Source organism: Balaenoptera ricei, chromosome 5 (assembly GCF_028023285.1).
Source record: "Balaenoptera ricei isolate mBalRic1 chromosome 5, mBalRic1.hap2, whole genome shotgun sequence".
In the NCBI taxonomy this organism is placed as follows: domain Eukaryota; kingdom Metazoa; phylum Chordata; class Mammalia; order Artiodactyla; family Balaenopteridae; genus Balaenoptera; species Balaenoptera ricei.
This window is the reverse complement of record NC_082643.1, coordinates 16336254-16349901: the sequence shown is the minus strand read 5'-3', so window position 1 is coordinate 16349901 and position 13648 is coordinate 16336254. Positions and strand designations below refer to the sequence as shown.

Here is a 13648-nt window from a genome sequence, read left to right as displayed (position 1 = left end):
TTTGATGTGATTGCTACAAGTGTTTCTGATACCCAACCCCATGGGCAATGAGGATGGCTTCTTCACAAAGCCAGCAGTCAAATTATTCAAAATCCTATGAGCTTTGTAAGTCGCTAGGGACCACATCAGTTGACATGTGTTTAATACAATGTGTTTACCAATAATTCATTTGTTTGAAGAAACCAAATATGACAACAAAGCAGGGGAAAGCTCAGTTGCACTGTAAACTGGTATCCTCACTGCCGAGCTTGTCCTTATTTTATAACTAAGACCTATGCTTTAAGGGCAAAACACTACATCCTAAGCAGAAACTACTACTTTCATTGCGAGGAACATTTCATTGTAATGTTCCTTTAAAGAAGTCTACTATCTCAGAAGAATAATTTGTCTTTGAAGAACTGCAAGGACGTTTGGGAATTACTTAAAGGTTTTCTTTCCTTAAATGTCTTATAAATATACGTGTTGACCATATGATAAGACTTCTTGTTGAAATAGTATATGTTAATCAAAATCTCCAACATATGAATATAAGCTATATATAGAGAGTGATCAGTATTAGCATTTAATAGCTCCTAATGAGTCTCTCACAATTGCTAAACTTTGTATTATCAAAATCACTTCATATCTACATGACCTTTTACTTAAAATTTACAAGTCTTTTTACATCCAAATAGTCTGAGCCACTGATTTGTATACAACGATGTGAATATTTAAAGATCCATCAGAACCAGAAATCCATCATAAGAGATTTTTGTCATGATGAAAATTGAAAATATCGTATTAATATGAGATGCATTTCTTGGGAAACTATAGCCTACTATGGGGGAAAACAAATCTGTATTTTATAATGCCTTACTCGAAACTTATTGAAAATAAGTTATTTATCACAACATAAACATTTTGGAGATCAATCATTTTAAAGAAATTCTTCCTTAAAGTGGATTTCAGTGGTTCTCATTTAAAGTGAGCCACACAGTGTACTTAAATTAACCACCTAAATTATAGTTACACAAAGCAAGAAAGGAATAATACGGACTTAGACTTTTCACAAAAAAAGTGAAGAGCTTTTGGATGCATGAGAGAATATACTAGAAGAAACTCCCTCTCAAAGTTAGAGCCCCTAAAATGACCTTATTGATTTGCCTTGGGACAATCTCCTTCCAATGCAAGGTTTCATTTCATTGAGTGAATGTTCTTTGAAGTCAGTTAAACTTGGGCATGGCACTCCCAAGACTGCAGCACTTTTATAGCTGAAGGCAACAACTATTTGACAGGGTGACACGGAAATCAGACTCCTGATGCGAAGCACTATTTTCAACCTTCAAGCGTGTGGGAAATATAAAGTAAGGGTATTTATTTGATATTTAAAATTGAGCTGTTTCAGGGCTTTGGAGAATAAATATACAAACTCAACTGAGCTTTTCTTAACTTTTACTCAGTTCAGACCTAAAGAGCTTCCATCTGTTTCCAGCTGCCAGCCCTCTCATGAATGCTTGGCCATGTCCACAAGAGTGAATATGTGAGAGATTTGAGAACAAATGAAAGAAATTTCAACAATCACAGATACTGGAAATGCCTAAATGTGAGTCATTGGGGTCCAGTTATCAAGGTGAGAAACTTCAGTTTGGTTCATTTATTGAAGAAAATCTTTGAGTGGTACCCGATTATTCCCATTTGGCAATTTTGTAAATCAGGAGATGAGATTAAACTACTAATTCAGAATAGCCTTTGCCATGGCATGGTTGTTATTTTATTAACGTATCATTGTTAATATATAATCAAATTTATTCTAGGAAAGAGAAAATGTTTTGAAACATTCATCCAGATTCACTATATGTAATTCACAATCAAATAAGCAATTAAAGATTAAAAAGAGTTAACTTAGTTTATATGTATTGACTTAGTGTAAATTAGTTGAATAAAATATAAAGGACCGAAGGCATTCTTTTAATGTCTATTGCTCTAAATTTCAAAGGAAATAGAAAAATACTTCTGTTTCCATTTATTTATGAAAAATAGTAGTTAGCTATTTCCTGTGGATACTACCTTCCCATTTACTTCATGAAATGAAAAATATAGATAACAAAGTTTATATTCACTTTGGCAAATGGTGTAACTTTGCTCATACTCTGTTGCTCTTCCTGTAGATAATGCTACCTGACATCCTATACTAAAATTAGGTTTAAAAGCAAATTTAAAAAATAATTACCTGGGAATGAGAAATCTTAAAACTCTATTAGAGAATAACCCATTAACACATTTACATATATTGTTATGGGAATAGTTAATTTTTCTTCCTGTTCATATCAAATACTAAAATACAGTAAAATCCTTAGGAACCTTCAAATGCATAAAAATATAAGATTTCATTTTTTGTTAACAACTTTATTGGAGTATAATTGCTTTATAATGGTGTATTAGTTTCTGCTGTATAACAAAGTGAATCAGCTACACATATACATACATCCCCATATCTCCTCCCTCTTGTGTCTCCCTTCCACCCTCCCTATCCCACCCCTCTAGGTGGTCACAAAGCATGGAGCTGATCTCCCTGTGCTATGCGGCTGCTTCCCACTAGCTATCTATTTTACATTTGGTAGTGTATATATGTCCATGCCACTCTCTCACTTCGTCCCAGCTTACCCTTCCCCCTCCCCGTGTCCTCAAGTCCATTCTGTACGTCTGCGTCTTTATTCCTGTCCTGCCCCGAGGTTCTTCAGAACCATTTTTTTTTTTAGATTCCATATATATGTGTTAGCATACGGTATTTGTTTTTCTCTTTCTGACTTACTTCACTCTGTATGACAGACTCTAGGTCCATCCACCTCACTACAAATAACTCAATTTCATTTCTTTTTATGGCTGAGTAATATTAGGAAATAGCTCAGGGACTCAAAGATTTCTGCTAATTTGTGATCCCGTGTTTATTGTTATTACCCCTATTTTTTTTTTCACCATTGAAAAATGTGAACTATTCATCTAACCAAAGTCATTTTAGCAGATTTCCTATACAAGTGCATTTATTTCCACATCCCAGTTGGAAAAAGTAATTAGAATATTGGTAACTCAAGGTAAATACTTGAGAACATTCCCAAGTGATGTCAGAAAAACCTTTATTTAAAGAAATGAGAATTTCATTTACACTAAAGCTCTTCTCCCATTGAGCACCATTTTCCCATGTCCTCCTGATGCTGCAAATGATGTTGCCAATTGTTGCTTTGATTGGCTCATCCTACTTCTGATGTTCCCATAGCTGTTCTCAACAGTTTATCAAGCAGTTCCAAAGTGCTCACCCACTGTTCACGCGGGATCTTCGTTGCCACATGTGGGATCTTTAGTTGTGGCTTGTGAACTCTTAGTTGTGGCATGTGGGATCTAGTTCCCTGACCAGGGATGGAACCCAGGCCCGCTGCATTGGGAGCGCGGAGTCTCAGCCACTGGATCACCAGGGCAGTCCCCCAGAGTCATTCTTGATTTCTTCCTTTTCTACACTTAAAACATTCAGGTCATCAGCAAGTCCTTTGACAAACATTTTGAATCTCCTGATATCTTTTTCTCCACTTTATAGCTCTAATTCAAGACACCATCACCTTGTTGTAAGACTATTTTCACAACTTCCTAGTTGGACTCCCTGCTTCTGCACTTTCACCCTAAAACCTAGTCTTCGTACAATGACCATTATAAAACATATCTTAGCTCATGCTATTTCCCTGCGTGAAAGAGTCCAATGGTTTGCCAAACTCATTACCAGCAGTCATGATATAATCTTATATGTTTCTTGGACTACTGCTTCCATGCTCACTATACTGCAGAAACATATGCTTCCTTTCTCTTCATTCAGTTACCAAGCTCTCTTCTGCCTCATGGTCTTAGCATTCTCAGTTTTTTCCCTGACTCTCTGTGTGGCTGGTTCCTGTCACCATTAAGTTCTCAATCCTGATGCCACTTCCTTAGCTTCCCTTGCTGTTCAAGTACTTTATTTACCCAATCTGCTCTTTTCATATAACTTCTTTATTCCAGAAATTTTTGCTCTCTGAAATTAACTTGTTATTTAATACACAAAACAAGAGAAGTGACCTTTTCTATCTTGTTCAACTTTTCCCCCCATATCTTAGAAAAGCATATAAAAATATTAAATGTTCAATATGTGTTTGATGTATGAATGAAAAGACAGACAGACTGATACCTGTTCATATAGAGCTTAGAACCAAAGAATAGGTCCAGATAAAGTGCTGAGTAAGTCCAGGAAAAGAGGTAATTACATCCAGGGAAGACTATATGAATATAGAAGCACTGCTTCTAAAAATGTAGTCCTCAGATCTTGCACTATTTTATGTTAATAAGGATCAAGAGTGGAAACGGGACAATGAGGTACAATGGAAAGAACCTGAAGAGAAGTCTGAGAAATTGGAATTTTTCCTGTTTAACTACTTTCTAATTGTGGCAACTTGGGTGAGTCTTTTTGCTTATTAGACCTCTGTATTTGTTGCTATAAATTGGGAGAACAATCCTTGCTTAACCAACTAGGGTTTTGATGAAGGATAACTTGAGGTAATGTATGTATGTGTATGGATAGAAGGTGGAGGGGTCCCAGAGGAAAAGGCTGGGATTTGCACATCCCTTGGTGGAATGTCGATACTTTTTGTATTTAATTCATTCATTTTTAAATTTATATTTTTAAATTCACTTCTGATTATAAAAACAATATGTCTTTCTTATTAAGAGGGGAGGAAAAGGTAAGTATAGAAAAGTATACAAAAATAAAATGTGTCATCCATAATTCTACTATTCAAACAAATTACACAATTTGGCTATTTTCTTCTGGTCTTTTTCTGTGTGTATTGCAGTTGAGATCATACAGTATAAGCAGTTTTCTATCATTTTTCTTTACTTAACATATACTCATGCAGAAATTTCAATAGCTGCTTTTTGGCAATAATGTTAATAGTCAGAATCATCAGCTTGTTGGTCTTTATATAGTTATGCAATAGCTATATCACTAGCTAAATTATAAAGACACATTAAATCCATGTTCATAGATGAAGAAATAATCAATTTCCCAAATAAGAGTAACATATCATATCATCAACTCATCAACATTTGAGGACAGAAGTACCTTTCTCAGAGCTGCACACAGACAGACACCAGATATATGATGATGTGATCTGAGTCTGAAAGCATTCAATGAGCCCTTTATAATGTGGCTTCAACGGCCCAGGGCCTAAAAGCAACCACTTCAAGATTTTAACAAATTATTTTAAATGTTACCTATTCAAGTAGTTTGGTCTGCTGTCAGCTTTGAATGAACTATGTCATCTTAGGGGAAAAAAAACCTAGCAAAAAGTTCTGCTACCCAAATAGTATTTAATTTTTAGCAAATCTAAAAACATGAAAAAAACCTAGGTGAAATTGACTTTTTTTCTTGAATGGTTTGATAGTATTTAAGCCGACAAAAGATCTTTAGGAAGCTCTCTGAAAAGGCATTGTGAAATAATGGATCTGTTATATGAGAGATAGCTGTTCCTATGAAAGAGAGGCAGATATTTTCAAAATCATCCAGAGGGTAGATCCAACATTTATTCCTAAAATACAGTGAATATTTCACAATTACTCTGTACCATCACTTCTTTCCTGCTGCCTTTTCTTATTTTTTTCTTTTTCTACTGTCAAAAAACCCAGTAGTGCCAATATACATTAAATTCTGTGTTATTTTATTGTAAATGTGTACTACTGGTTCTGTAGAATTAAAACATTAATATATATATAAATTTTATATAGAATTTTTATAAAATATATAAAATAATTATAAACAATATTATAAAAGATAAAATAATATGAATACACTTATTAAATGTATTATTAAATTTAAATTTAACTTATTAAACAAAAAGCAGGGCATTTATCTTTTTTTTTTTTTAAACATCTTTATTGAAGTATAATTGCTTTACAATGGTGTGTTAGTTTCTGCTTTATAACAAAGTGAATCAGTTATACATATACATATGTTCCCATCTCTCTTCCCTCTTGCATCTCCCTCCCTCCCACCCTCCCCATCCCACATCTCTAGGTGGTCACAAAGCACCGAGCTGCTCTCCCTGTGCTATGCGGCTGCTTCCCACTAGCTATCTATTTTACATTTGGTAGTGTATATATGTCCATGACACTCTCTCACTCTGTCACATCTCACCCCTCCCCCTCCCCATATCCTCAAGTCCATTCTCTAGTAGGTCTGTGTCTTTATTCCCGTCTTGCCACTAGGTTCTTCATGGCCTTTTTTTTTTTTTTCCTTAGATTCCATATATATGTGTCAGCATACTGTATTTGTTTTTCTCTTTCTGACTTACTTCACTCTGTATGACAGACTCTAACTCCATCCACCTCATTACAAATACCTCCATTTCATTTCTTTTTATGGCTGAGTAATATTCCATTGTATATATGTGCCACATCTTCTTTATCCATTCATCCGATGATGGACACTTAGGTTGCTTCCATGTCCTGGCTATTGTAAATACAGCTGCAATGAATATTTTGGTACATGACTCTTTTTGAATTATGGTTTTCTCAGGGTATATGCCCAGTAGTGGGATTGCTGGGTCGTATGGTAGTTCTATTTGTAGTTTTTTAAGGAACCTCCATACTGTTCTCCATAGTGGCTGTATCAATTTACATTCCCACCAACAGTGCAAGAGTGTTCCCTTTCCTCCACACCCTCTCCAGCATTTATTGTTTCTAGATTTTTTGATGGTGGCCATTCTGACCGGTGTGAGATGATATCACATTGTAGTTTTGATTTGCATTTCTCTAATGATTAATGATGTTGAGCATTCTTTCATGTGTCTGTAGGCCATCTGTATATCTTCTTTGGAGAAATGTCTATTTAGGTCTTCTGCCCATTTTTGGATTGGGTTGTTCGGTTTTTTGTTACTGAGCTGCATGAGCTGCTTGTACATCTTGGAGATTAATCCTTTGTCAGTTGCTTCATTTGCAAATATTTTCTCCCATTCTGATGGTTGTCTTTTGGTCTTGTTTATGGTTTCCTTTGCTGTGCAAAAGCTTTTAAGTTTCATTAGGTCCCATTTGTTTATTTGTGTTCTTATTTCCATTTCTCTAGGAGCTGGGTCAAAAAGAATCTTGCCGTGATGTATGTCATAGATTGTTCTGCCTATGTTTTTCTCTAAGAGTTTGATAGTGTCTGGCCTTACACTTAGGTCTTTAATCCATTTTGAGTTTATTTTTGTGCATGGTGTCAGGGAGTGTTCTAATTTCATACTTTTACATGTATCTGTCCAGTTTTCCCAGCACCACTTATTGAAGAGGCTGTCTTTTCTCCACTGTATATGCTTGCCTCCTTTATCAAACATAAGGTGACCATATGTGCGTGAGTGTATCTCTGGGCTTTCTATCCTGTTCCATTGATCTATATTTCTGTTCTTGTGCTAGTAGCAAACTGTCTTGATTACTGAAGCTTTGTATTATAGTCTGAAGTCAGGGAGCCTGATGCCCCCAGCTCCATTTTTCGTTCTCAAGATTGCTTTGGCTATTCGGGGTCTTTTGTGTTTCCATACAAATTGTGAAATTTTTTGTTCTAGTTCTGTGAAAAATGCCAGTGGTAGTTTGATAGGGATTGCATTGAATCTGTAGATTGCTTTGGGTAGTAGAGTCATTTTCACAATGTTGATTCTTCCAATCCAAGAACATGGTATATCTCTCCATCTATTTGTATCATCTTTAATTTCTTTCATCAGTGTCTTATAATTTTCTGCATACAGGTCTTTTGTCTCCTTAGGTAGGTTTATTCCTAGATATTTTATTCTTTTTGTTGCAATGGTAAACGAGAGTGTTTTCTTAATTTCACTTTCAGATTTTTCGTTATTAGTGTATAGAAATACAATAGATTTCTGTGCATTAATTTTCTATCCTGCTACTTTACCAAATTCATTGATTAGATCTAGGAGTTCTCTGGTAGCATCTTTAGGATTCTCTATGTATAGTATCATGTCATCTGCAAACAGTGACAGCTTTACTTCTTCTTTCCAATTTGGATTCCTTTTATTTCTTTCTCTTCTCTGATTGCTGTGGCTAACACTTCCAAAACTATGTTGAATAATAGTGGTGAGAGTGGGCAACCTTGTCTTGTTCCTGATCTTAGTGGGAATGGTTTCAGTTTTTCACCATTGAGGACAATGTTGGCTGTGGGTTTGTCATATATGGCCTTTATTATGTTGAGGAAAGTTCCCTCTATGCCTACTATCTGCAGGGCTTTTATCATAAATGGGAGTTGAATTTTGTCGAAAGCTTTCTCTGCATCTATTGAGATGATCATATGGTTTTTCTCCTTCAATTTGTTAATATGGTGTATCACATTGATTGATTTGCGTATATTGAAGAATCCTTGCATTCCTGGGATAAACCCCACTTGATCATGGTGTATGATCCTTTTAATGTCCTGTTGGATTCTGTTTGCTAGTATTTTGTTGAGGATTTTTGCATCTATGTTCATCAGTGATATTGCCCTGTAGTTTTCTTTCTTTGTGACATCTTTGTCTGGTTTTGGTATCAGGGTGATGGTGGCCTCGTAGAATGAGCTTGGGAGTGTTCCTCCCTCTGCAATATTTTGGAAGAGTTTGAGAAGGATATGTGTTAGCTCTTCTCTTAATGTTTGATAGAATTCAACTGTGAAGCCATCTGGTCCTGGGCTTTTGTTTGTTGGAAGGTTTTTAATCACACTTTCAATTTCAGTGCTTGTGATTGGTCTGTTCATATTTTCTGTTTCTTCCTGGTTCAGTCTTGGCAGGTTGTGCATTTCTAAGAATCTGTCCATTTCTTCCAGGTTGTCCATTTTATTGGCATAGAGTTGCTTGTAGTAATCTCTCATGATCTGTTGTATTTCTGCAGTGTCAGTGGTTACTTCTCCTTTTTCATTTCTAATTCTATTGATTTGAGTCTTCTCCCTTTTTCGCTTGATGAGTCTGGCTAATGGTTTATCAATTTTGTTTATCTTCTCAAAGAACCAGCTTTTAGTTTCATTGATTTTTGCTATTGTTTCCTTCATTTCTTTTTCATTTATTTCTGATCTGATCTTTATGATTTCTTTCCTTCTGCTAGCTTTGGGGCTTTTTTGTTCTTCTTTCTCTAATTGCTTCAGGTGCAAGGTTAGGTTGTTTATTCGAGATGTTTCCTGTTTCTTGAGGTAGGCTTGTATTGCTATAAACTTCCCTCTTATCACTGCTTTTGCTGCGTCCCATAGGTTTTGGGTCGTCGTGCCTCCATTGTCATTTGTTTCTACGTATTTTTTGATTTCCCCTTTGATTTCTTCAGTGATCACTTCGTTATTAAGTAGTGTATTGTGTAGCCTCCATGTGTTTGTATTTTTTACAGATCTTTTCCTGTAATTGATATCTAGTCTCATAGCGTTGTGGTCGGAAAAGATACTTGATACGATTTCAATTTTCTTAAATTTACCAAGGCTTGATTTGTGACCCAAGATATGATCTATCCTGGAGAATGTTCCATGAGCACTTGAGAAAAATGTGTATTCTGTTGTTTTGGGGTGGCATGTCCTATAAATATCAAGTAAGTCCATCTTGTTTAATGTATCATTTAAAGCTTGTGTTTCCTTATTTATTTTCATTTTGGATGATCTGTCCATTGGTGAAAGTGGGGTGTTAAAAGTCCCCTACTATGATTGTGTTGCTGTCAATTTCCCTTTTTATGGCTGTTAGTATTTGCCTTATGTATTGAGGTGCTCCTATGTTGGGTGCATAAATATTTACAATTGTTATACCTTCCTCTTGGATCGATTCCTTGATCATTATATAGTGTCCTTCTTTGTCTCTTGTAATAGTCTTTATTTTAAAGTCTATTTTGTCTGATATGAGAATTGCTACTCCAGCTTTCTTTTGATTTCCATTTGCATGAAATATCTTTTTCCATCCCCTCACTTTCAGTCTGTATGTGTCTCTAGGTCTGAAGTGGGTCTCTTGTAGACAGCATATATATCGGTCTTGTTTTTGTATCCATTGAGACAGCCTGTGTCTTTTGGTGGGAGCATTTAATCCATTTACATTCAAGGTAATTATCGATATGTATGTTCCTATTCCCATTTTCTTAAATGTTTTGGGTTTGTTATTGTAGGTGTTTTCCTTCTCTTGTGTTTCTCACCTAGAGAAGTTCCTTTAGCATTTGTTGTAAAGCTGGTTTGGTGGTGCTGAACTCTCTCAGCTTTTGCTTGTCTGTAAAGGTTTTAATTTCTCCATCACATCTGAATGAGATCCTTGCTGGGTAGAGTAATCTTGGTTGTAGGTTTTTCTCCTTCATCACTTTACGTATATCCTGCCACTCCCTTCTGGCTTGCAGAGTTTCTGCTGAAAGATCAGATGTTAACCTTATGGGGATTCCCTTGTGTGTTATTTGTTGTTTTTCCCTTGCTGCTTTTAATATGTTTTCCTTATATTTAATATTTGACAGTTTGATTAATATGTGTCTTGGCGTGTTTCTCCTTGGGTTTATCTTGTATGGGACTCTCTGTGCTTCCAGGACTTGATTAACTATTTCCTTTCCCATATTAGGGACGTTTTCAACTATAATCTCTTCAAATATTTTCTCAGTCCCTTTCTTTTTCTCTTCTTCTTCTGGGACCCCTATAATTCGAATGTTGGTGCGTTTAATGTTGTCCCAGAGGTCTCTGAGACTGTCCTCAGTTCTTTTCATTCTTTTTTCTTTATCCTGCTCTGCAGTAGTTATTTCCACCGTTTTATCTTCCAGGTCACTTATCCGTTCTTCTGCCTCAGTTATTCTGCTATTGATCCCATCTAGAGTATTTTTAATTTCATTTATTGTGTTTTTCATTGTTGCTTGGTTCCTCTTCAGTTCTTCTACGTCCTTGTTAAATGTTTCTTGCATTTTGTCTATTCTATTTCCAAGATTTTGGATCATCCTTACTATCATTATTCTGAATTCTTTTTCAGGTAGACTACCTATTTCCTCTTCATTTGTTAGGTCTGGTGTGTTTTGACCCTGCTCCTTCATCTGCTGTGTGTTTTTCTGTCATCTCATTTTGCTTCTCTTACTGTGTTTGGGGTCTCCTTTTCACAGGCTGCAGGTTCGTAGTTCCCGTTGTTTTTGGTATCTGTCCCCAGTGGGTAAGGTTGGTTCAGTGGGTTGTGTAGGCTTCCTGGTGGAGGGGACTAGTGCCTGTGTTCTGGTGGATGAGGCTGGATCTTGTCTTTCTGGTGGGCACGTCCACGTCTGGTGGTGTATTTTGGGGTGTCTGTGGCCTTATTATGATTCTAGGCAGCCTCTCTGCTAATGGATGGGGCTGCGTTCCTGTCTTGCTAGTTGTTTGGCATAGGGTGTCCAGCACTGTAGCTTGCTGGTCATTGAGTGAAGCTGGGTCTTGATGTTGAGATGGAGATCTCTGAGAGATTTTTGCCGTTTGGTATTACGTGGAGCTGGCAGGTCTCTTGTGGACCAGTGTCCTGAAGTTGGCTCTCCCACCTCAGAGGCACGGCCCTGATGCCTGCCTGGAGCACCAAGAGCCTTTCGTCCACACGGCTCAGAGAAAAAGGGAGAAAAAATAGAAAGAAAGAAAGAAAGAGGCTATTATAAAGCAAAGCTATACAGACAAAATCTCACCCAGAAGCATATACATATACACTCACAAAAAAAGGAAAAGGGGAAAAATTAATATATCCTGCTCCCAAAGTCCACCTCCTGAATTTGGGATGATTCGTTGTCTATTCAGGTATTCCACAGATGCAGGCACATCAAGTTGTTTGTGGAGTTTTAATCCGCTGCTTCTGAGGCTGCTGGGAGAGATTTCCCTTTCTCTTCTTTGTTCGCACAGCTCCCGGGGTTCAGCTTTGGATTTGGACCCGCCTCTGCGTGTAGGTCGCCTGAGGACGTCTGTTCCCCGCCCAGACAGCACGGGGTTAAAGGAGCAGCTTCTTCGGGGGCTCTGGCTCACTCAGGCCGGGGGGAGTGACGGGTATGGAGGAGGCGGGGCGAGCCTGCGGCAGCAGAGGCCCGCGTGACGTTGCAGCAGCCCGAGGCGCGCCGTGCGTTCTCCCGGGGAAGTTGTCCCCGGATCACGGGACCCTGGCCGTGGCGGGCTGCACAGGCTCCCGGGAGGGGCGGTGTGGAGAGTGACCTGTGCTCGCACACAGGCTTCTTGGTGGCGGCAGCAGCAGCCTTAGCGTCTCATGCCCGTCTCTGGGGCCCGTGCTGATCGCCGCAGCTCGCGACCGTCTCTGGAGCTCGTTTAGGCCGCGCTCTGAATCCCCTCTCCTTGCGCACCCCAAAGCAATGGTCTCTTGCCTCTTCGGCAGCTCCAGACTTTTTCCCGGACTCCCTCCCGGCCAGCTATGGTGCGCTAACCCCTTCAGGCTGTGTTCACGCCGCCAACCCCAGTCCTCTCCCTGCGATCCGACCGAAGCCCGAGCCTCAGCTCCCAGCCCCGCCCGCCCCGGCGGGGGAGCAGACAAGCCTCTCGGGCTGGTGAGTGCTGCTCGGCGCCGAGCCTCCGTGCGGGAGTCTCTCCGCTTTGCCCTCCGCGCCCCTGTGGCTGCGCTCTCCTCTGCGGCTCCGAAGCTTCTCCCCTCCGCCACCTGCAGTCTCCGCCCACGAAGGGGCTTCCTAGTGCGTGGAAACCTTTCCTCCTTCACGGCTCCCTCCCACTGGTGCAGGTCCCGTCCCTATTCTTTTGTCTGTGTTATTTCTTTTTTCTTTTGCCCTACCCAAGTACGTGGGGAGTTTCTTGCCTTTTGGGAGGTCTGACGTCTTCTGCCAGCGTTCAGTGGGTGTTCTGTAGGAGCAGTTCCACGTGTAGATGTATTTCTACTGTATCTGTGGGAAGGAAGGTGATCTCCGCGTCTTACTCTTCCGCCATCGTCTCTCTATCTTAATTATATTTAATTATCATGGCATATTCAAAGCCTTATCATTTTGTAAATTACTGGCCTGACTGAAGCTACAGGAAAAGAGAGGTAAATGGGGAAAAATGTCTTGAAAGTTTCTTAGATTGAATTGTGGAAAAGAATTGCTGGGATATAGTAAAAATGAAAAGATAGAAACCTTCATTACAGCTATTACAATTTTGAAATTGAGATGATACTAAATAAGGGAACAGAATCTAGACTTGTTCATGGGTATGTGGTTTCACACCCTGTGCCTGTACCCACTTTCCATTTCTTGGAAAAACACTAATTGCTGATAGGAAAAGAAAGACCCCTAGATGGTGATCTGAGTTTGAGAGCAGGATTCCTGTCTAGAGTACAGTGATTGGTACTGAGAAGTGTAATTAAAGTTGTGCGAGAATAAAGTAAGATAGAAACCTAGTTACATGAATGGGGCCAACATTAGAGGTTTTAGAAACAAGGATAGAAATGTGACTTGGATTCCACAAGAATTCCATGTTAAACCTTCAAAGCATTGAGTCTAGGAAGATGACTTAATTCTAAATCTTGGGAGGAAGGGAAAGTCATTGACACACTTTCTAATTTAGTTAGAATGAGCCCAGAAACTGAAGTACACTTGAGACTGAAGATGGGAAACACAGAAGCAGATTTAAGAAGTTAGTTCGTATAAAAGCAGAGAGGACAATGCAACAATGACAGCCACAGTGATAGTTTCTGATGCTTCAAAGTCC

General features: G+C 38.6%; 1 long non-coding RNA gene across 1 annotated transcript in view; it reads left to right on the top strand.

Annotated features, from left to right (window-relative positions):
* The window catches only part of LOC132366342 (uncharacterized), a 39491-nt gene extending 35044 nt beyond the window's left edge, over nt 1-4447 (top strand). Inside the window, exons 3-4 of the long non-coding RNA XR_009503425.1 lie at nt 1472-1609; nt 4345-4447. This is a non-coding gene — a long non-coding RNA (uncharacterized LOC132366342). The remainder of the gene's footprint in view (nt 1-1471; nt 1610-4344) is intronic.
* The last annotated feature ends 9201 nt before the right edge of the window (nt 4448-13648 follow it).